Raw genomic sequence first — 22,206 nt, 5'->3', positions numbered from 1 at the left:
TTTTTATCATCCTGTATTAAAATATTTCCTTTTATCAACACTACAATTTATAAACAATGTTTTGTGAGTAGAATAAAAATTCCAATGGTAAACTTAACTGCTTTTTCGACGTTATTTTACCAGCTATTAAGATTCTTTTACAGGGAGTGCAGTGGAGCTGACACTGAAATCATTAAGTATTTGATTATATCATCGCTAGTCTCACTGAACTCTACATGTCATGTGTGGTCTAGCGTCTCCTTACCAGCAACAGGTCCCAGGTTCAAACTACTCAATTTCCTAAAAAAAGAACAAAAAAACAAAAAAAAACACGTTCAGAGCATAGTTGCGCGAAAGTGGTAGGGAGACACGACTTAGAACAAACAGACACCACGCAGAATGTTAGAAGCGAGGTGAAGGAAGTGTAGCGACTCGGATCTGGAGGTAGAGCGAAGTGTGAGCGTGAGTGGGCCAGAGTACACCAGGAGACGTCAGTAATACACCGTTATCACTAAATACATTTATTGGACGAGCGAAATTTACCAAATTATAGCTTCTTCAGAGCTGCAGGTGCCGGCTGTCTACTGGTGCACGTGCTTCGATGGACTGCTGAAGTGTCGTCAGCGCGTCATGTCGTCGCTGCCGCAGGTCAGGGCGGTGCGCGGCCAAAGCGTCATACAGCCCCTGCAATGAACTTGTGACGTCATATTAGCTGACATGTCGGCCTCATTTCACGAAGACGTGGCTCCGTCCTGTAATGGTACCCACAAAAGGACTTAAATTTGACGTTTGCTATCGACACCAAACATGAATTTAAACGAGCAATCAAAAATCATTACACTTTTCCGAAATAGTTACTCGCTCCCTGCCGGAGACGGCTGCTGGCACTCATAACACTTGTAGCGTCACGATGTATGACGTACGCGCCACAGCATGTATTTCTCATGGTCTGCGAGGCCGTGCTGGTGACGACAGCGGGCAAGGCTGGCGGGAACCGCCGGACGAACTACAGTGGCCACAGTCGACCAGCACCTCAGCGTTCTCGAAGAGAGACCCACCAAGCAGAGTCTGCTAACTGTAGTCCAGATTACCGATTGTCGTAAGGACAAGGCCCTCGTTACCCGCCATGGATCGACGAAGACTGCATCAGATGATCACGAGTCAGCCATCCAGCAGTGCAGGCACGCAAAGATGGCAGCTTGCAGATGAGCCGCGATGGCCCAGTGGAGGCGGAAGGCCGGCTGTTCAGCAGTGTTGTCATCGTCGATGACCCAGTAGGCAGCAACGACAGGATTGGCTACCTTGGTCTACAAGTAAGCAAGCAGGTAGCAGGCTGACCACCTTAAATCATCTCGTCTTCGTTTCACTGAAACTGATTAGACTGTCATTCTCGCTGGTTCGTCGACACAGACGAAATGGCTGAACGACTGAATGTATCTGTGTGCTATGAAAGCTGCATTATTTACTGGGCCTAAAGCCAACGCCTACGACGCGGTAGCTCTGACTGCGTGAATATACTTGTTCTTCGGAAGTAAATGTGTCTGTATTGTTTCACTCTCCCTTTACTAAAGGGTGAATTGAGCTGAAGAGAAGTCTGCAGACACATTTCCTATGTTACATGAGATCTCATCTTGAGAAGTAACTGGCTTCATGTTTTCGCGACTGTGAAAGTTTGGAATATCTTAAGTGAGCAAATATTACTTGCATTGGGCAATCGGACTTCACTCATTTAATGTCAGCCACGTTCTAAGTAATTATTCAAATGGTTCAAATGGCTCTGAGCACTATGGGACTCAACTGCTGAGGTCATTAGTCCCCTAGAACTTCGAACTAGTTAAACCTAACTAACCTAAGGACATCACAAACATCCATGCCCGAGGCAGGATTCGAACCTGCGACTGTAGCGGTCTTGCGGTTCCAGACTGCAGCGCCTTTAACCGCACGGCCACTTCGGCCGGCAAGTAATTACTGCAATCCATAGTCATTTCGGTGAGAAGGCAGCAAAGATTGTTGTTGTTGTGGTCTTCAGTCCTCAGACTGGTTTGATGCAGCTGTCCATGCTACTCTATCCCGTGGAAGCTTCTTCATCTCCCAGTACCTACTGCAAGTTACATCCTTCAGAATCGGCTTAGCGTATTCATCTCTTGGTCTCCCTCTACGATTTTTACTCTCCACACTGCCCTCCAATACTAAATTGGTGATCTCTTGATGCCTTAGAACATGTCCTACCAACCGATCCCTCCTTCTAATCAAATTGTGCCACAAGCTCCTCTTCTCCCCAATTCTATTCAATACCTCCTCATTAGTTATGTCATCTACCCACCTAATCTTCAGCATACTTTTGTAGCACCACATTTCGAAAGCTTCTATTCTCCACTCGTCCAAACTATCTATCGTCCATGGTTCACTTCCATACGTGGCTACACTCCATACAAATACTTTCAGAAATGACTTCCTGACACTTAAATATATACTCGATGTTAACAAATTTCTGTTCCTCAGAAACGCTTTCCATGCCATTGCCAGTCTACATTTTATATCCTTTCTACTTCGACCATCATCAGTTATTCTGCTCCCCAAATAGCAAAACTCCTTTATTACTTTAAGTGTCTCATTTCCTAATCTAATTCCCTCAGTATCACTCGACTTAATTCGACTACATTGCATTATCCTCGTTTTGCTTTTGTTGATGTTCACCTTATATCCTCCTTTCAAGACACTGTCCATTCCGTTCAACTGCTCTTACAAGTTCTCTGATGTCTCTGACCGAATTACAATGTCATCGGCGAACTTCAAAGTTTTCATTACTTCTCCATGGATTTTAATTCCTACTCCGAATTTTCCTTTTGTTTCCTTTACTGCTTGTTCAATACACAGATTGAATAACAGCGGGGATAGGCTACAATCCTGTCTCACCCCCTTCCCAACCACTGCTTCCCTTTCATGCCGCTCGACTCTTATAACTACCACCTGGTTTCTGTACAAATCGCAAATAACCGTTCGCTCCCTGTATTTTGCCGCTGCCACCTTCAGAATTTGAAAGAGAGTATTCGAGTCAACATTGTCAAAAGGTTTTTGTAAGTTTACAAATGCTAGAAACGTACGTTTGCCTGTCCTCAACCTATTTTCTAAGATTAGTCGTAGGGTCAGTATTGCCTCACGTGTTCCAATATTTCTATGGAATCCAAACTGATCTTCCCCGAGGTCGGCTTCTACCAGTTTTTCCATTCGTCTGCAAAGAATTCGCGTTGATATTTTGCAGCCGTGACTTATTAAAATGATAGTTCGTTAATTTTCACATCTGTCAACACCTGCTTTCTTTGGGATTGGAATTATTATACTCTTCTTGAAGTCTGAGGGTATTTTGCCTGTCTCATACATCTTGCTCACCAGATGGTAGAGTTTTGTCAGGATTGTCTCTCCCAAGGCTGTCAGTAGTTCTAATGGAATGTTGTCTACTCCCGGGGCCTTGTTTCAACTCAGGTCTCTCAGTGCTCTGTCAAACACTTCACGCAGTATCATATCTCCCATTTCATCTTCTTCCACATTTTCTTCCATTTCCATAATATTGTCTTCAAGTACATCGCCCTTGTATAGACCCTCTGCCGGCCGAAGTGGCCGTGCGGTTAAAGGCGCTGCAGTCTGGAACCGCAAGACCGCTACGGTCGCAGGTTCGAATCCTGCCTCGGGCATGGATGTTTGTGATGTCTTTAGCTTAGTTAGGTTTAACTAGTTCTAAGTTATAGGGGACTAATGACCTCAGCAGTTGAGTTCCATAGTGCCCAGAGCCATTTGAACCATTTTACAGACCCTCTATATATTCCTTCCACCTTTCTGCTTTCCCTTCTTTGCTTAGAACTGGGTTTCCATCTGAGCTCTTGATATTCATACAAGTGGTTCTCATTTCTCCAAAGGTCTCTTTAATTTTCTTGTAGGCAGTATCTATCTTACCCCTAGTGAGATAAGCCTCTACATCCTTACATTTGTCCTCTAACCATCCCTACTTAACTATTTTGCACTTCCTGTCGATTTCATTTTTGAGACGACTGCATTCCTTTTTTTCCTGCTTCATTTACTGCATTTTTCCATTTTCTCCTTTCACGGTGGTTAAACAGATATCGCACAAGCCGGTTATTTCTCGTCACACAATATCACTGACCCGTACTTCCACTATGTAATTGACTGTGACATGCGAAGAGTATTAGTGGTACTAAATGAAAGAACATGAGATAATAATATGTGAACAAAAATCAGCGATTATTGTCACGTAATTCAACAGATCGTGACTTGAAGAAGGAATGATAAAAAAGGAATTGATAAGTGAAGTATGCCAGACAAAAGGCGAATATTACTTTACAAAGATAACTTACTTATTAAACTGACTCCATCAAACTTTAGGGATTATGACTTAGTATTTCATACACATCAGTCAATTCTTCATCACAAATAACACATTTATATCTATCAGAAAAAAATAGTTTTACTAAAACAGAAAAAAGAAAAGATATCCACATATGTCCTTATACCGTCTTCATTACGTCCCCTTTGACTGATGCAAGGGAATGATCACATCTAACTGACGAAATCAGACTCAAAAGCTTTACACTAATTACATGCGTTCCAGTTACGTGAAAAATATCGATACGAAATCCCACCAAGTAAGAGCAACGTGCTGTGATCCTCTTTCTACCCGTGGAAGGAATGACACCTACCGAAATTTTTTCGCGAATCGAAACGGTTTACAGCGAAAGTGTTATGAACAGAACGAGTGTGTTTAAGTGGTGTAGGGAGTTATGTTGGGGGTAGAACAAATGCTCATAACGAACACAGGAGTGGAAGACCATCAATTGTGACTGATGAGTTGGTGCAAACATTCGAGGGAAATGTTCGTGAAGAACTCCGACAGACCGTGGACGAAATTTCTGCAATGTTTCCTCAACTGTCCTGAACTCTCTTACACGAAACACTCGCAGAAACGCTGTGTATCGAAAACTGTGCGCAAGATGGGTCTCATTTTTTATTTCTATTTGTCGGTTTCCTTTCATTTTCTTGAAATATTTGTATAACAGCACATAAAAAATCTGGTCACTAGCGGCCGCGCCTCTTGAGCGATTTGAAGGTAAGGATTCTCTACGTTCTACTTTCACTGAGACAAAAAGACAGTCGTCACAGAGGCATCACACTAATTCACCATATGCCAAAAATTCAAAACAAAACCCTCAGTATTTTCGAATCGAAAAGGAATGTTTTTGGTGGAATTTCTGTCTCAGGTGGAGACCATCAATGCACAGCGACATTGTAAGTTCCTAAAAAATTCAAAAGGAGTGTGCGCGTTGCACGACAACGCCCGTTCTCACACAGCCTTGGCCACCAAGGCGCTCATGGACTCATTTGGTAGGGATGTTTTGAACCGCACCTCGTATTCCACTGACTTGGCACCTACAAATTAACATCTTTCCACCTCCCTGAGGGCACACATGAGTGTTTCTAAAGTTTAAACCGACGATCAGATGCAGAGAGAGGTTCTGAAGTTGGGGCGTGAGCTGGTGGGAGAGTTTTCAAAGAGGGCATAATGAAGCTTGGGCCACGGCACACCATATGCATTGAACGGGATGGCGATTACGTGGAAAATAGTCAACAAGTGTTTTAACAGTACCCCACAATATTTTCACATACACTTTCTCTAAAAAATTAAAAAATATCTTACACTTTCTGAACGTGCACTGTTAAATGTTTGAAGTGTCTTTAAAAAAACCGAAGTGCATTTGGTACCTACCTACCAAGTTATTATTCGACATAAAAGTTTTCTGGGTTTGGTACCGCGTCATAATGTAAAAGCTACTGCTGCTATAGAAAAGCCAACGTTTCGGCCACGATTGCAGCGGCCTTCTTATGGGTCTAATGGTGCGTTCTAGCTATGCGGTGTCCTTAATACTTTGTTGTTAGTGTTCACTGCGCATGCCATTACGTCATAATTTTAAAAACGTAGTTAGTTTATTGGTCACTTAAGGAAGAAGGAGAGGGAACTTTATTTTAATAGGTTATTGCGGTGGAGGGAGAACGTGACCTCTGTTGTCTGTTGGCTCTTGTGTTATGTGCCATGATTAGTGGTCACCGTCGAATGAGAAGTTTGCTGCTGTTTACCAACTGCTGGACGTCGGCCGCGAGGCGGCAGTTACTCGCCGGTACTGCTCGTGCCTTCGCCACGTTGGAGTGCAGCCTGTCTTCTATAGTGGTCGTAGCATCCAGGACGTGCTAGGCTCCACCAAGGACAAGGTGGATGCATTACACACTGCAGGCGTTTACAAGGTGGAATGTGAATGTGGAGAGGCATACATCGGCGAGACTGGTAGGCCAATAGCAACGCGCATTCGGGAGCACGAGCGTTACATTCGTCTAGGGCAACACAATAAATCCGCAGTGGCAGAACATCACCATGACTGCGGAAAAGAAATAAAATTCAGCGAAGCCTGTGTGTTGGCCAAGCAGCCAATTATGATGAAACGCAAAATCAGAGAGGCCATCGAAATACTCAAACACCCTAACAACATGAACAGGCCTTCGCCATGTTGGAGTGCAACCTGTCTTCTATAGTGGTAGTAGGATCCAGGTCGTGCTAGGCTCCACCAAGGACAAGGTGGATGCATTACACACTGCAGGCGTTTACAAGGTGGAATGCGAATGTGGAGAGGCATACATCGGCGAGACTGGTAGGCCAATAACAACGCGCATTCGGGAGCACGAGCGTTACATTCGTCTAGGGCAACACAATAAATCCGCAGTGGCAGAACATCACCATGACTGCGGAAAAGAAATAAAATTCAGCGAAGCCTGTGTGTTGGCCAAGCCGCCAATTATGATGAAACGCAAAATCAGAGAGGCCATCGAAATACTCAAACACCCTAACAACATGAACAGGCCTTCGCCACGTTGGAGTGCAGCCTCTCTTCTATAGTGGTCGTAGCATCCAGGACGTGCTAGTCTCCACCAAGGACAAGGTGGATGCATTACACACTGCAGGCGTTTACAAGGTGGAATGCGAATGTGGAGAGGCATACATCGGCGAGACTGGTAGGCCAATAACAACGCGCATTCGGGAGCACGAGCGTTACATTCGTCTAGGGCAACACAATAAATCCGCAGTGGCAGAACATCACCATGACTGCGGAAAAGAAATAAAATTCAGCGAAGCCTGTGTGTTGGCCAAGCCGCCAATTATGATGAAACGCAAAATCAGAGAGGCCATCGAAATACTCAAACACCCTAACAACATGAACAGGCCTTCGCCACGTTGGAGTGCAGCCTCTCTTCTATAGTGGTCGTAGCATCCAGGACGTGCTAGGCTCCACCAAGGACAAGGTGGATGCATTACACACTGCAGGCGTTTACAAGGTGGAATGCGAATGTGGAGAGGCATACATCGGCGAGACTGGTAGGCCAATAACAACGCGCATTCGGGAGCACGAGCGTTACATTCGTCTAGGGCAACACAATAAATCCGCAGTGGCAGAACATCACCATGACTGCGGAAAAGAAATAAAATTCAGCGAAGCCTGTGTGTTGGCCAAGCAGCCAATTATGATGAAACGCAAAATCAGAGAGGCCATCGAAATACTCAAACACCCTAACAACATGAACAGGCCTTCGCCATGTTGGAGTGCAACCTGTCTTCTATAGTGGCAGTAGGATCCAGGTCGTGCTAGGCTCCACCAAGGACAAGGTGGATGCATTACACACTGCAGGCGTTTACAAGGTGGAATGCGAATGTGGAGAGGCATACATCGGCGAGACTGGTAGGCCAATAGCAACGCGCATTCGGGAGCACGAGCGTTACATTCGTCTAGGGCAACACAATAAATCCGCAGTGGCAGAACATCACCATGACTGCGGAAGAGAAATAAAGTTCAGCGAAGCCTGTGTGTTGGCCAAGCAGCCAATTATGATGAAACGCAAAATCAGAGAGGCCATCGAAATACTCAAACACCCTAACAACATGAACAGGCCTTCGCCACGTTGGAGTGCAGCCTCTCTTCTATAGTGGTCGTAGCATCCAGGACGTGCTAGGCTCCACCAAGGACAAGGTGGATGCATTACACACTGCAGGCGTTTACAAGGTGGAATGCGAATGTGGAGAGGCATACATCGGCGAGACTGGTAGGCCAATAGCAACGCGCATTCGGGAGCACGAGCGTTACATTCGTCTAGGGCAACACAATAAATCCGCAGTGGCAGAACATCACCATGACTGCGGAAAAGAAATAAAATTCAGCGAAGCCTGTGTGTTGGCCAAGCAGCCAATTATGATGAAACGCAAAATCAGAGATGCCATCGAAATACTCAAACACCCTAACAACATGAACAGGCCTTCGCCACGTTGGAGTGCAGCCTCTCTTCTATAGTGGTCGTAGCATCCAGGACGTGCTAGTCTCCACCAAGGACAAGGTGGATGCATTACACACTGCAGGCGTTTACAAGGTGGAATGCGAATGTGGAGAGGCATACATCGGCGAGACTGGTAGGCCAATAACAACGCGCATTCGGGAGCACGAGCGTTACATTCGTCTAGGGCAACACAATAAATCCGCAGTGGCAGAACATCACCATGACTGCGGAAAAGAAATAAAATTCAGCGAAGCCTGTGTGTTGGCCAAGCAGCCAATTATGATGAAACGCAAAATCAGAGAGGCCATCGAAATATTCAAACACCCTAACAACATGAACAGAGAGAATGGACTCAGGCTTGCCCCATCTTGGCTGCCAGCAATCAGAGCCCAACAGACCGCACTGTCAACACGAGGCACGAGCACTACCGGAGAGTAACTGCCGCCGCGCGGCCGACGTCCAGCAGTTGGTAAACAGCAGAAAACTTCTCATTCGACGGTGGCCACTAATCATGGCACGTAACTAAATAGCCAATGGACAACAGAGTTCACGTTTTCCCTCCACCGCAATAACCTATTAAAATAAAGTTCCCTCTCCTTCTTCCTTGTTGTTGTTGTGGTCTTCAGTCCTGAGACTGGTTTGATGCAGCTCTCCATGCTACTCTATCCTGTGCAAGCTTTTTCATCTCCCAGTACCTACTGCAACCTACATCCTTCTGAATCTGCTTAGTGTATTCATCTCTTGGTCTCCCTCTACGATTTTTACCCTCCACGCTGCCCTCCAATACTAAATTGGTGATCCCTTGATGCCTCAGAACATGTCCTACCAACCGATCCCTTCTTCTGGTCAAGTTGCGCCACAAACTTCTCTTCTCCCCAATCCTATTCAATACTTCCTCATTAGTTACGTGATCTACCCATCTAATCTTCAGCATTCTTCTGTAGCAGCACATTTCGAAAGCTTCTATTCTCTTCTTGTCCAAACTATTTATCGTCCATGTTTCACTTCCATACATGGCTACACTCCATACAAATACTTTCAGAAATGACCTCCTGACACTTAAATATATACTCGATGTTAACACATTTCTGTTCCTCAGAAACGCTTTCCTTGCCATTGCCAGCCTACATTTTATATCCTCTCTACTTCGACCATCATCAGTTATTTTGCTCCCCAAATAGCAAAACTCCTTTACTACTTTAAGTGCCTCATTTCCTAATCTAATTCCCTCAGCATCACCCGACTTAATTAGACTACATTCCATTATCCTTGTTTTGCTTTTGTTGATGTTCATCTTATATCCTCCTTTCAAGACACTGTCCATTCCATTCAACTGCTCTTCCAAGTCCTTTGCTGTCTCTGACAGAATTACAATGTCATCGGCGAACCTCAAAGTTTTTATTTCTTCTCCATGAATTTTAATACCTACTCCGAATTTTTCTTTTGTTTCGTTTACTGCTTGCTCAATATACAGATTGAACAACATTGGGGAGAGGCTACAACCCTGTCTTACTCCCTTCCCAACCACTGCTTCCCTTTCATGTCCCTCGACTCTTATAACTGCCATCTGGTTTCTGTACAAATTGTAAATAGCCTTTCGCTCCCTGTATTTTACCCCTGCCACCTTTAGAATTTGAAAGAGAGTATTCCAGTCAACATTGTCAAAAGCTTTCTCTAAGTCTACAAATGCTAGAAACGTAGATTTGCCTTTCCTTAATCTTTCTTCTAAGATAAGTCGTAAGGTCAGTATTGCCTCACGTGTTCCAGTGTTTCTACGGAATCCAAACTGATCTTCCCCGAGGTTGGCTTCTACTAGTTTTTCCATTCGTCTGTAAAGAATTCCTGTTAGTATTTTGCAGCTGTGACTTATTAAACTGATAGTTCGGTAATTTTCACATCTGTCAACACCTGCTTTCTTTGGGATTGGAATTATTATATTCTTCTTGAAGTCTGAGGGTATTTCGCCTGTCTCATACATCTTCCTCACCAGATGGTAGAGTTTTGTCAGGACTGGCTCTCCCACGGCCGTCAGTAGTTCCAATGGAATATTGTCTACTCCGGGGGCTTTGTTTCGACTCAGGTCTTTCAGTGCTCTGTCAAACTCTTCACGCAGTATCATATCTCCCATTTCATCTTCATCTACATCCTCATCCATTTCCATAATATTGTCCTCAAGTACATCGCCCTTGTATAGACCCTCTATATACTCCTTCCACCTTTCTGCTTTCCCTTCTTTGCTTAGAACTGGGTTTCCATCTAAGCTCTTGATGTTCATACGTGTGGTTCTCTTATCTCCAAAGGTCTCTTTAATTTTCCTGTAGGCGGTATCTATCTTACCCCTAGTGAGATAGGCCTCTACATCCTTACATTTGTCCTCTAGCCATCCCTGCTTAGCCATTTTGCACTTCCTGTCGATCTCATTTTTGAGACGTTTGTATTCCTTTTTGCCTGTTTCACTTACTGCATTTTTATATTTTCTCCTTTCATCAATTAAATTCAATATTTCTTCTGTTACCCAAGGATTTCTACTAGCCCTCGTCTTTTTACCTACTTGATCCTCTGCTGCCTTCACTACTTCATCCCTCAAAGCTACCCATTCTTCTTCTACTGTATTTATTTCCCCCATTCCTGTCAATTGCTCCCTTATGCTCTCCCTGAATCTCTGTACAACCTCTGGTTCTTTTAGTTTATCCAGGTCCCATCTCCTTAAATTCCTACCTTTTTGCAGTTTCTTCAGTTTTAATCTACAGGTCATAACCAATAGATTGTGGTCAGAGTCCACATCTGCCCCTGGAAATGTCTTACAATTTAAAACCTGGTTCCTAAATCTCTGTCTTACCATTATATAATATATCTGATACCTTTTAGTATCTCCAGGGTTCTTCCATGTATACAACCTTCTTTCATGATTCTTAAACCAAGTGTTAGTTATGATTATGTTGTGCTCTGTGCAAAATTCTACCAGGCGGCTTCCTCTTTCATTTCTGTCCCCCAATCCATATTCACCTACTATGTTTCCTTCTCTCCCTTTTCCTACACTCGAATTCCAGTCACCCATGACTATTAAAAATTGTGTGGCCGGAACCGAGCTGATGCTACGGTCGTAGGTTCGAATCCTGTCTCGGGTATGGTTGTGTGTGATGTCCTTAGGTTAGTTAGGTTTAATTAGTTCTAAGCCTAGGTGACTGATGACCTCAGATGTTAAGTCCCATAGTGCTCAGAGCCATTTGAACCATTTGAAATTGTGTGAGAGATAAATGGGGGAGGGAGCGATAATACGCTTGTGTGGAAAACAATTCTCGATCCGGCCCTAATTCGTACGGAATTTCTTTGTAAGATAACATTGGCGGCGGCCACGAATACTTCATGTGTTGGCAGTTGTTGAAAAAACGTTGTTGAAAATCCCATATTACGATTATTATTAGATTAAATTCTGTAATCCTCTCTTGGTGTACAGAATACACGTAAAAAAAACACATAATTTAACGTATTTAAAAACACATGTTAAAGATCCAGCAACAACGCTCGTTCTCGTCTTCATAAATCGTTAGTGTATTGGAAGCATGTAGAGCGTCATCTGTTGCACTTGAGAACAAACATAAGCTTCATTTTCGACTGTATCCTTTTCTAATCAGCGTAACTAATCTGACAGTGCATTGTTCGGAGCTCTGGTTTATAGACTAGCGAAAATTAACTTTTGCTTTTTCAAAACAGCATTGCTTCTCTTCTAGTGAATAGCTTTCTATGACATAAGCTTGTGTTTTACCAAGATCTCCATAGCATACAGGAGTGAAAACTCCATCACCATCCATTTTACTGCAATACGAGAACAACATTTACATGTTGCAAGCTTCTAGGAAATTAAAAAAAAATTAATATGAGATCATAAGTAAGATGACAACGAGGAGGGACTGCGCCTAATAGCAGTTACATTTTCAGCCTTTTTTGCAGACAACAATTAAATAACATTTCAGTTGATGAATAAATTTAATGTAAAAGGCGATTGGAACTTAAATAAATTGCAGCAAGAGTTTAATTTACAAAAGATATATGAATGAACCAAATAAAAATTAACAAGCTGTTTAAGCTATTTAAGGCGAAATCAAAAACGTGAAATAAAAAATGTGAATCAGCTATCAATATCTAATAAGAAACTTAGGCTGAAGAGATGAGAGAAATTCAATTTGTAATTGGCTTCTGCTTCAACTTTAATACAAAATTATATGGTAAGCTCAATGTTAAAGTTACAATGAGTACCAAAACCATTGCTGTAATATCAAACGTATTATGTGGAGGGTCAAAACGTACAGACATACCGTTGTACATTGTCACTTTTGTCACACGGTGGTAGTCTAGAAACAAAAAGTAAGTGACTAAACAGAGTTAATCTGATGGGATTCCACTGTACTGTCGTAAAGAAACCGATGAGTGGAACGATTAGTTCCTGAAACATGATTGAATTTTTGAATGAAACTACACAGCAAATCTTTATAAATCAGGTAAATGTTCAGCTTGGAATATATAATGAATTCACAGCCGAAATAAGCAATAAAATTGAAAATCATGCCATACAGACGTAGCACGTCCTACAGAATTGTCTACGTTTGCCACATTATGCGTACTTTATTAGCACTGCGCGACGAATAGGCTACGATTTTATTGTTAGGCCATTGTTATCATTCATCCTAATGCGCCCAGTGAAAGACTGAAATAAAAATGTAAATTACATCCATTATCTCTGCATAATTCCTTTCCATTACTAAGCTTTTCACAGGATTCCGGTGAAAAGGTACCTCATACAACAGAATTTCATGAAAGGAGGCCGTAAGCGATAGAGACAAAATATTTACGAAGACGATCTCGTACACGTGATGAGCCTATTTCAAGTGCCGCTCCTAGCATCCTGATTTGCGGCGTTATTCAAAACTTGATCTTAATAAAGAAAAGAGGAAACTGGAGTACACGGTTTTTTGGTCAGAAGTGTGTACAAGCTGACCAAGTACACTCAAAACCCTTTCATTCACAAGCAACGGCCTTGCCACAGTGGGTGCACCTGTTCCCGTCAGATCACATGTTAGGCGCTGTCGGGCGTGCCCGGCACTTGGATGGGTGACCGTACTGACGGCCATGCGCTGTTGCCATTTTTGCCCCGTGATGCCAATTGAAAAGCTACTCGACCGAGCAGTAGTGGCTCCGGTCAACGAAAATCGTCGACCGGGATAGCGGTGTGCTGCCCGCACGCCCCTCCTATTGGCATCCTGAGCTAAGGATGATACGGCGGTCAGTTGGTCCCGATGGGCCACTTGCGGCCTGAAGACGGACTGCTTTGATGCATAGCACACATACTGCTTCAATCGTGTTCACGCATTTATTGTGAGCATACTGTGCTCCCTTACCACAAGTTTATAGACTAATGCTTGCAAAGACGGTTCGAACGCTCTTTGAGGGAAAGAGACGTCTTGATGAGGGTCAGACACAGGCCGCAGTTCAGAAGTGCAGACTGTACTGAAATGGATCACTTCAAGGTCTGTCGGTTTTATGAGCTACGGGAAATGCACGTCGTATTCTAGTGCAGAGCCCACCAAAACTAACCACTCCACAACAGGACCGATATCCCACCACACTACTTACTCCACACTACTTACTCCAACTAAGCCTGTAAGACAACTCTGTGCAGAGCTTACACGTGATTCAGAAATTCTTTTTTACAACCAAGCTGTGGTAGTGTATAGTTAGCTCAGAGCATTTGTACACCTGGCCACTTGTCTGGACGTGTGCACCCTGATCACAACGTTACTGATATGAGACTCTGTATTGCGGACTCAGTACCGTTTACATCGAATCATGAAGGATTACTCAGATGATTCCCAAAATATTCGTCTGGAGAGAACTTAGGTAGCGGATACAATCGTAGTAACAACATGGTGATAGTGTGTGTGGGTGATGTGGGGAGGAAGGGGGAAGCAAAAATAATGGCTTAATGGATGTGTGCCTGGAGCGTGATATTTATTTCGGTAGTCGTGAGAGAACTAGTTACTTTTCATTTGGCAACAGTGCTGCACATTTTGAATAATACTCTTTTAGCTTTTCTCTCACATAATTTTATAATATTAAAAACATCTATAAAACGAAAACAGCTTTTCGGTCGCTTTTGCAGTGGTGCTACCCGGAGAACGAAACTGTATGATTCTGCTGCTGGTCTCCCTTTTGCAACCAGGCAATAAATGTAAGAAATGTCACCCAAACATACTAAGTTTAAGACCTTTACAGCAATTTATTCCCCTCCAATTCACCCATTTAAATCCCAAGAAAAGCTTGAACTAACTCTTGTACAAAAACTAAGCTGATATCCCTATCTGCTAACCACCCAAAATATAATCCATCAGAAAGTGCAGCACGACTAACTTGCCGAACACTGGGACCAAATTCTAATGCCATCATCCATACGTACAATACCGTCGTCTCGAATCATAAAAAGTTGTGCAGATGTTGGATGAGCCTCTTCGCCTATAAATTTTTAGTGTTCCCATCAAGAATGGCACGCACTCCGCTATGCTCTCCATATCCGAATTCTGTAGCATTACACTCAGGACGTATATTTCTTAGTGTCGTGAGTTCTGATATTCTGTTCATGAAATACACTCCTGGAAATGGAAAAAAGAACACATTGACACCGGTGTGTCAGACCCACCATACTTGCTCCGGACACTGCGAGAGGGCTGTACAAGCAATGATCACACGCACGGCACAGCGGACACACCAGGAACCGCGGTGTTGGCCGTCGAATGGCGCTATCTACGCAGCATTTGTGCACCACCGCCGTCAGTGTCAGCCAGTTTGCCGTGGCATACGGAGCTCCATCGCAGTCTTTAACACTGGTAGCATGCCGCGACAGCGTGGATGTGAACCGTATGTGCAGTTGACGGACTTTGAGCGAGGGCGTATAGTGGGCATGCGGGAGGCCGGGTGGACGTACCGCCGAATTCCTCAACACGTGGGGCGTGAGGTCTCCACAGTACATCGATGTTGTCGCCAGTGGTCGGCGGAAGGTGCACGTGCCCGTCGACCTGGGACCAGACCGCAGCGACGCACGGATGCACGCCAAGACCGTAGGATCCTACGCAGTGCCGTAGGGGACCGCACCGCCACTTCCCAGCAAATTAGGGACACTGTTGCTCCTGGGGTATCGGCGAGGACCATTCGCAACCGTCTCCATGAAGCTGGGCTACGGTCCCGCACACCGTTAGGCCGTCTTCCGCTCACGCCCCAACATCGTGCAGCCCGCCTCCAGTGGTGTCGCGACAGGCGTGAATGGAGGGACGAATGGAGACGTGTCGTCTTCAGCGATGAGAGTCGCTTCTGCCTTGGTGCCAATGATGGTCGTATGCGTGTTTGGCGCCGTGCAGGTGAGCGCCACAATCAGGACTGCATACGACCGAGGCACACAGGGCCAACACCCGGCATCATGGTGTGCGGAGCGATCTCCTACACTGGCCGTACACCACTGGTGATCGTCGAGGGACACTGAATAGTGCACGGTACATCCAAACCGTCATCGAACCCATCGTTCTACCATTCCTAGACCGGCAAGGGAACTTGCTGTTCCAACAGGACAATGCACGTCCGCATGTATCCCGTGCCACCCAACGTGCTCTAGAAGGTGTAAGTCAACTACCCTGGCCAGCAAGATCTCCGGATCTGTCCCCCATTGAGCATGTTTGGGACTGGATGAAGCGTCGTCACACGCGGTCTGCACGTCCAGCACGAACGCTGGTCCAACTGAGGCGCCAGGTGGAAATGGCATGGCAAGCCGTTCCACAGGACTACATCCAGCATCTCTACGATCGTCTCCATGGGAGAATAGCAGCCTGCATTGCTGCGAAAGGTGGATATACACTGTACTAGTGCCGACATTGTGCATGCTCTGTTGCCTGTGTCTATGTGCCTTTGGTTCTTTCTGTGTGATCATGTGATGTATCTGACCCCAGGAATGTGTCAATAAAGTTTCCCCTTCCTGGGACAATGAATTCACGGTGTTCTTCTTTCAATTTCCAGGAGTGTATGTTCACGTTCATTGATTACGCTCAAGTTTTGGTTGCTAGTATGTCAGATCGCAGAGTAAACTAAGGTGACGTATTATACCAAAAATGCAGACTACATATATTGAAACATACCTCGAGAGTATTTGAAAGGGGCAGGGAGAACAGTGATGCAGGAGGGTTCGCCTAGTAGGAGTACAGTGCGGAAGTTTGACGGCCAGCCGTTTTCCCCAAAAAGCAGTAATGGGTTCTAAAAAGGCTGCAGCTAATGCAGGTTTCCCAGTGGAGGAACTTGCAAAATTCCACTCGCCATTATTAGAGCAAATGGTATGATGTGGACTGGTTGTTACAGCCGTAACATTACTGACAGGTGTTGAAGGTGAACACATTTAATCCACGCAGACTCGCAAATATTCTTCTGTTAACCTTAGCTTCTTCTCGAGCTGTGCCTGTTATGCAGAAGATATAGCAGGGTCATGTGTCTTTTTCCGGCACTCTCCCTGATTATAGCGAAGAATGCTACACAAGCTTTGATTGGCTGTTGGCAGTGTGTTTTGAAATAGTATTTTAAACGATGCCATGAGATATTTTACCAGAAGAACTATTGAGAGAAGAGGAGTCACTTTCTCACTGTTATCAATATTCAGGAACACAATTTAATGTTGATTTTACACCCATGACATCGTTTTTGTGAGACGACTGGAAGTCATTGGCATGAGTATATAATGATCGGAACATACAGCCTGTTAATGCATGTGGGATCTTCATGATGGCTTTCCTTCGAATAGTATTTTTCCATACTTGAGAACAAGCAGCCAGTGGATGTTTGGCACCTGAAAGTGCTTAGCAGAGACAGCATGCTGTTTCCAACAATTTCTCGCACCGGTGTGCAGACAGTGCGTTCAGTCGAAGAGCCGAAAAAACGGACTACCTGGACTTTTCTCTGAGCCCCTTCTTGCCACAGCAGTAACAAGGGCGCGAGAGAAATGTAGGTCGCCCGGCCAACGCATTACGACAGCGTCGTAAACGCCCTTTGTGAACAGGGATGGCGGCCATAAAAATTCGCGAGTGTCCATGTTCACTGTGGAGCAGACGCTATCGAGGAAGCTATCAGGCTCTGTTGACCCTCGGCCTGCAGTGTTTTTGGAATCCCCGTGGCCTGCAAAATAATTTTAGAAGGAATGCAGCATTTATGGCGGCTCTGAAACGATCTATGTTGGGCAAGGTAGCACTTCTCTTAGTTTAGCCGGATCCCCTGGTCAGACAGGTGGTAACATTCGGGTCGCCCAGATAATGATCTCAATGATAAATGTGTTGTCCACTTTAGAGCTATACGAAAAGTCGAAACACGCAGCCTTAAGTGGCCATGGGAAAAAACAAGTCAGGAGCACAACGCCTCTTCCTCTTTGCACAGGAATTTGCGAATCTGGATGGCTGCTTCTGCTGAAAAGAGAAGATTACAGTTGACTTTGATTACGATTGGTCGGTGAGAGGAGCAGACGAGTTAGACGGGAGACATGGAGCTCGTGGAATCTTGTGATTGGCACCCTGGGAGGACAGTTGCAGCCGTGCATTCAGGGATTCTACCGAAGTGGACTGTGAGGAGAGTAGAAACTTCCTCTTCAGATTCCGATTCCGATTCTGGTCTGGAGAGGATTCTGGCTTGACTCCAGTCTGGAGAGGAGTCTGGTCTTGACTTTTTTATTAGTGGGATGCAAATGGCACACTTATCCTGAGTGTGGATTCACACTAGCACTGGTCTTGACTGCGAAGCCTGTGGTGATGACTTAGCTGCACTGACAGTTTGCACCTCGGTTATTTCAGAGTAATTGCTGTGTCGAAGGCAATATTATTCGCGACGCGTCTAGACATTTGATATCCTTGTGCACATTGCAATGCAAGTGAGTCAAATTGGTCCATGGTATGACGTATGGACAGGAATGTCACACGCTGGACTCTGCCGAGATTTCAGGGCTCCATTAAAGAGAAATTGCGGATCGTCTAGCAGATCGCACGCAGCGATTTTGCGTATTTCTTGCTCGTGATAGGAAGTTACAGCAGTGGACATCGCTGCTCTGCCGGTGCTTGAACCATGAGCATCACCTGAGACAGCACCACACAACAAGAAAAGGTGCACTGAATTGCTGCTCTGGCTTGGTAGTGTAAACAAGACCATAATCTCCACACTTTCTCTCAGCTGCACCAACGAAATGTAACTCTTGTGCCGAATAAATCCATTAAAGTCTATTGAGTGTTAGGTAATTTCAGATTGCGTTTCCGTATTTTGAGCTAGAGTAAATAGTTCAATCACACAAACGTTTATCTTTGCCAACCGGCCGCCACACAGGTGTCTGTTAACTTGAAACACGTATGCAGCGATGGCGAGCCATGACAATCTTTGACCAGAGAGTAGTAGCGCGTGCGAGTTGCGAGAGAGCAGTTGCATGTTGTCTGTCGGCAGTAGTAGTCTTGTACAGTTGCGGGTAGAGTCGCGAGTGGGACGCAGTCCGCGGGCGTCGACATGGGTCTCTCGTCAAGATGCTGAATGAGGTATATTGTTAAACAAGGTAATGAAGCTGCATTGCGCACATCAGATAATGTAATGTATATTTATTGTAATTAATTTTCAAGAAGTGCCCCAATAATAATTTTGTTTTGAAAGTATTTTAACAAAAGAGCCATTTAATTAAAAAATATATTTCCCTTAACAAAAGTTTCAGTTAAATTCAAACAAAATATTTGCGATGCATTTCCTCCAAGCTATGGCGAAAAATAAGAGCAGATGCAGTTATAGTGAGGTAAGAAATCAATTCTAAATTTTTGCACAGGGCCAAAAGATCGACATTTCTGTCTATTTGCGTTTTTCATTGTCATTGAGATTTAATTGTGATTAATTTGTCTTTCATTATTATGTGGGGAGCTTACACTTGGGTCAGATTGCGATTTTTGCATTTAATTGTCATTGTCAGTAGATTAAATTGCTGGGAGGATACACTTGGCTCCCATTCATTATTTTTTATTTAAATATTTCTGTGGGGACGATATTGGTTCGTGGCTCCATTTTTATTTAACTTTGCTATGCTTAATTTTCGGTGGGGAGGTTACACTTGGCGACATCCGGCCAGGATCGTATATCTTTGGGAGTCTTCTAAGAAACAGTCAGATATCTGCTCTTATTTGCTTAAATATAATTAGGAATTGGCGCAACGCTTTTACTAATTTTATGACTTTCTTTCCTCAGATCATCGGCAATTCGTTGCTCTGTTGTATTTGTGTTTGTTGCTTTTTGAATTTGTGCTTATTTCTTTTGTGAATAATTGTGACTATTGTAAAAATGCCGCGAAAGACTATGAATAGTGTATCGTGAGGTATTATGAATGAAATTACCGACTTAAACAACGTGACCGATAGTAATTGTGACACGCAGTGTAATGATGACAATCCTGCTTTCACCGACAATCAGTGCGTTCCAACCTCTAATGATGATTATTATCTTACTGATGAACAAACGAACTCAATTGTCTCCTCTGTTAATTTGACGACAATTGATGACGCGGGGCGTTCTGTTGGAATGAGCGCTGCCCAGCTTAACACACCCGGCTTGGAAAATTCAAATAACGTACAGACAAATTTTTCTAAGGAAAATGGACAGTGTACTGAAAGTACGACGGATCCATTTAATTCCGAAATGGTGACCGACAATGTAAATTCGACTGGCAAACCTTTGTGTAAATCTCAGAATAACCAAATGGGTTACAGAAAGCGAGACAATTCCAGATCCACCATTAAACAGCACAGAGAATAGAAATGCTAATCTTGTGTCGGATCCAATTATGGCATTGTAGCTACAAATGAGTAAACAACTTAAGGAAAATAGCGAAGATAACAAACAATTTAAAGAAAATTTCAGACAAGAGAGTGAAGATTTCAAGCAACTTAATGAAAAACAAGACAAACTTAGTGAACAGGTCAGACAACAGAATGAAAAACAAGACAACCTTAATGATAAATTAGACAACAGTTCCAGACAGCTTAGTGAACAAATTAGAGACGTTGCCGCACAATATCATGACACTAAGGAACAGTTACGCGAGGAAATTGAGGCTTGTTCAAGAAAACGTAGCGAAGAAATTAAATCTGTTGCTCAGGAATTAAGGGAAATGCAAACAGCTACAACAGAAACACTTAGAGAGGAAATTAGTGCAGTCGCTAAACAATGCTCTGAAAAGGCTACACTATTACGCGACGAGTTTAAAGCAATGACAGCAGAACTTTCGCGCACAATGGATGAAAAGATTGACGCGAAATTCGAACAACAGAACACTCAAATTAACGAATGTCTTAGTCTTCACATACAAAACAATGATACGCGTTTCCGCAAATTTATTCAGGATCAAAATAAAGTCAAACGTCAAGTCATGGAAACTATCACTGCTCAGAGACAAGAAGACAAACGTAAAATGTTTGCGAAGGCAAAAACGTATGTAGACAATAATATTGCCACAGTGTCCGACGAAATTAATACCATCAAACAGTCGAACACAGAATTACGTGACGAAATTTCGGATCTTAAATCGAAAACAGACACATACACAACCGATTTTCAAACAGTGACCGACAGACTCGAACAATTAGAACTAACACAGGATTCCGATGTCGTCAAAGCTGACGTTAATAAACTGAACGAAACTGCACGTAAATTGCAAAAACAGATTAATGCCACTGACACTAAAACCGATGATCAGGTAAAAATACTGACTGAAAAATGTGATGAACTGGCCAGTCGTATTGACGTCATTGAAGGTAATAATGACAGCAAGTCGGACGATACTTCACCGGTTTCATTTAATCAAATACCTGAATTTCAAAATTTACAGCAGACAATTAATGAGATCGATTCGTCTAATAACACGTTGCGTAGAAGGTTGTCAAATTTACAACAAGAAGTAACAGAGATGAAAAGTATTTCAGTTGATAACACATCACAGCAGACACCACTTAGTGAACATTTGTTAGACTCACGCAGCGCGAATAATTTGAGCAATTTACAGAGACTACGCGACTTAAAAACCGAAAAGCTATGCGACTTAAAATCTGATAAGCTACGCAACTCGAAATCCGAAATGACACAGACAAACAGACTTTCACACAAACCTGAACGTGTTCTCAAATTCAGTGACGAGAACGTTGATTACGAGCAATTTTTATCCGTAAGAAAATCTAAGGAGTTTAACAATGACAGAGCACAGATACACGATTTGCACTGTATAAGACAATTTATTTTTTATACTTTCACCGCTATTGCCTGTAATGCGGAAGCTGGCTTTGAACCCGATAAGACAATTTGCTATTGTACTTTCAACAGCATTACCTGTAATGCAGAAATTGGAATTAGCAAGAATGCAGCAATTTGTGTTTGGAATTTTACCGCTATTGCCTGTAACGCAAAAACTAAAATTTATTCTCAGTGCGTAATTAACCTCAGGGGATTCATTACATTTTAACGAATATGTGCCGTAGCGTGCATAGGCCCCGAGCTGTAGTAGTGCAGTTTCATCTTTAGTTTTCTGCACTGCTGCCTTCTCTTCTACTATCCTTTATATCTATCAAAACAGCTCTTTAACTATTGCTCTATCTAGGATTAAGAATATGTAACGAAAACCGGATATGACAAATTTTTACCGAAAGTGACAATTTTCATTAGGCACTGCAGAACTACCGCCGTAATTTTAATATCAGATAAAATTTTAATCATCAGTATGTGTAGAATTATCAGCAACAGGAACCACATTTTGGTAACAATAGA

The sequence above is a fragment of the Schistocerca serialis genome, chromosome 8, assembly GCF_023864345.2.
Source record: "Schistocerca serialis cubense isolate TAMUIC-IGC-003099 chromosome 8, iqSchSeri2.2, whole genome shotgun sequence".
Classification (NCBI taxonomy): domain Eukaryota; kingdom Metazoa; phylum Arthropoda; class Insecta; order Orthoptera; family Acrididae; genus Schistocerca; species Schistocerca serialis.
Note: the sequence above shows the minus strand (reverse complement) of the source record.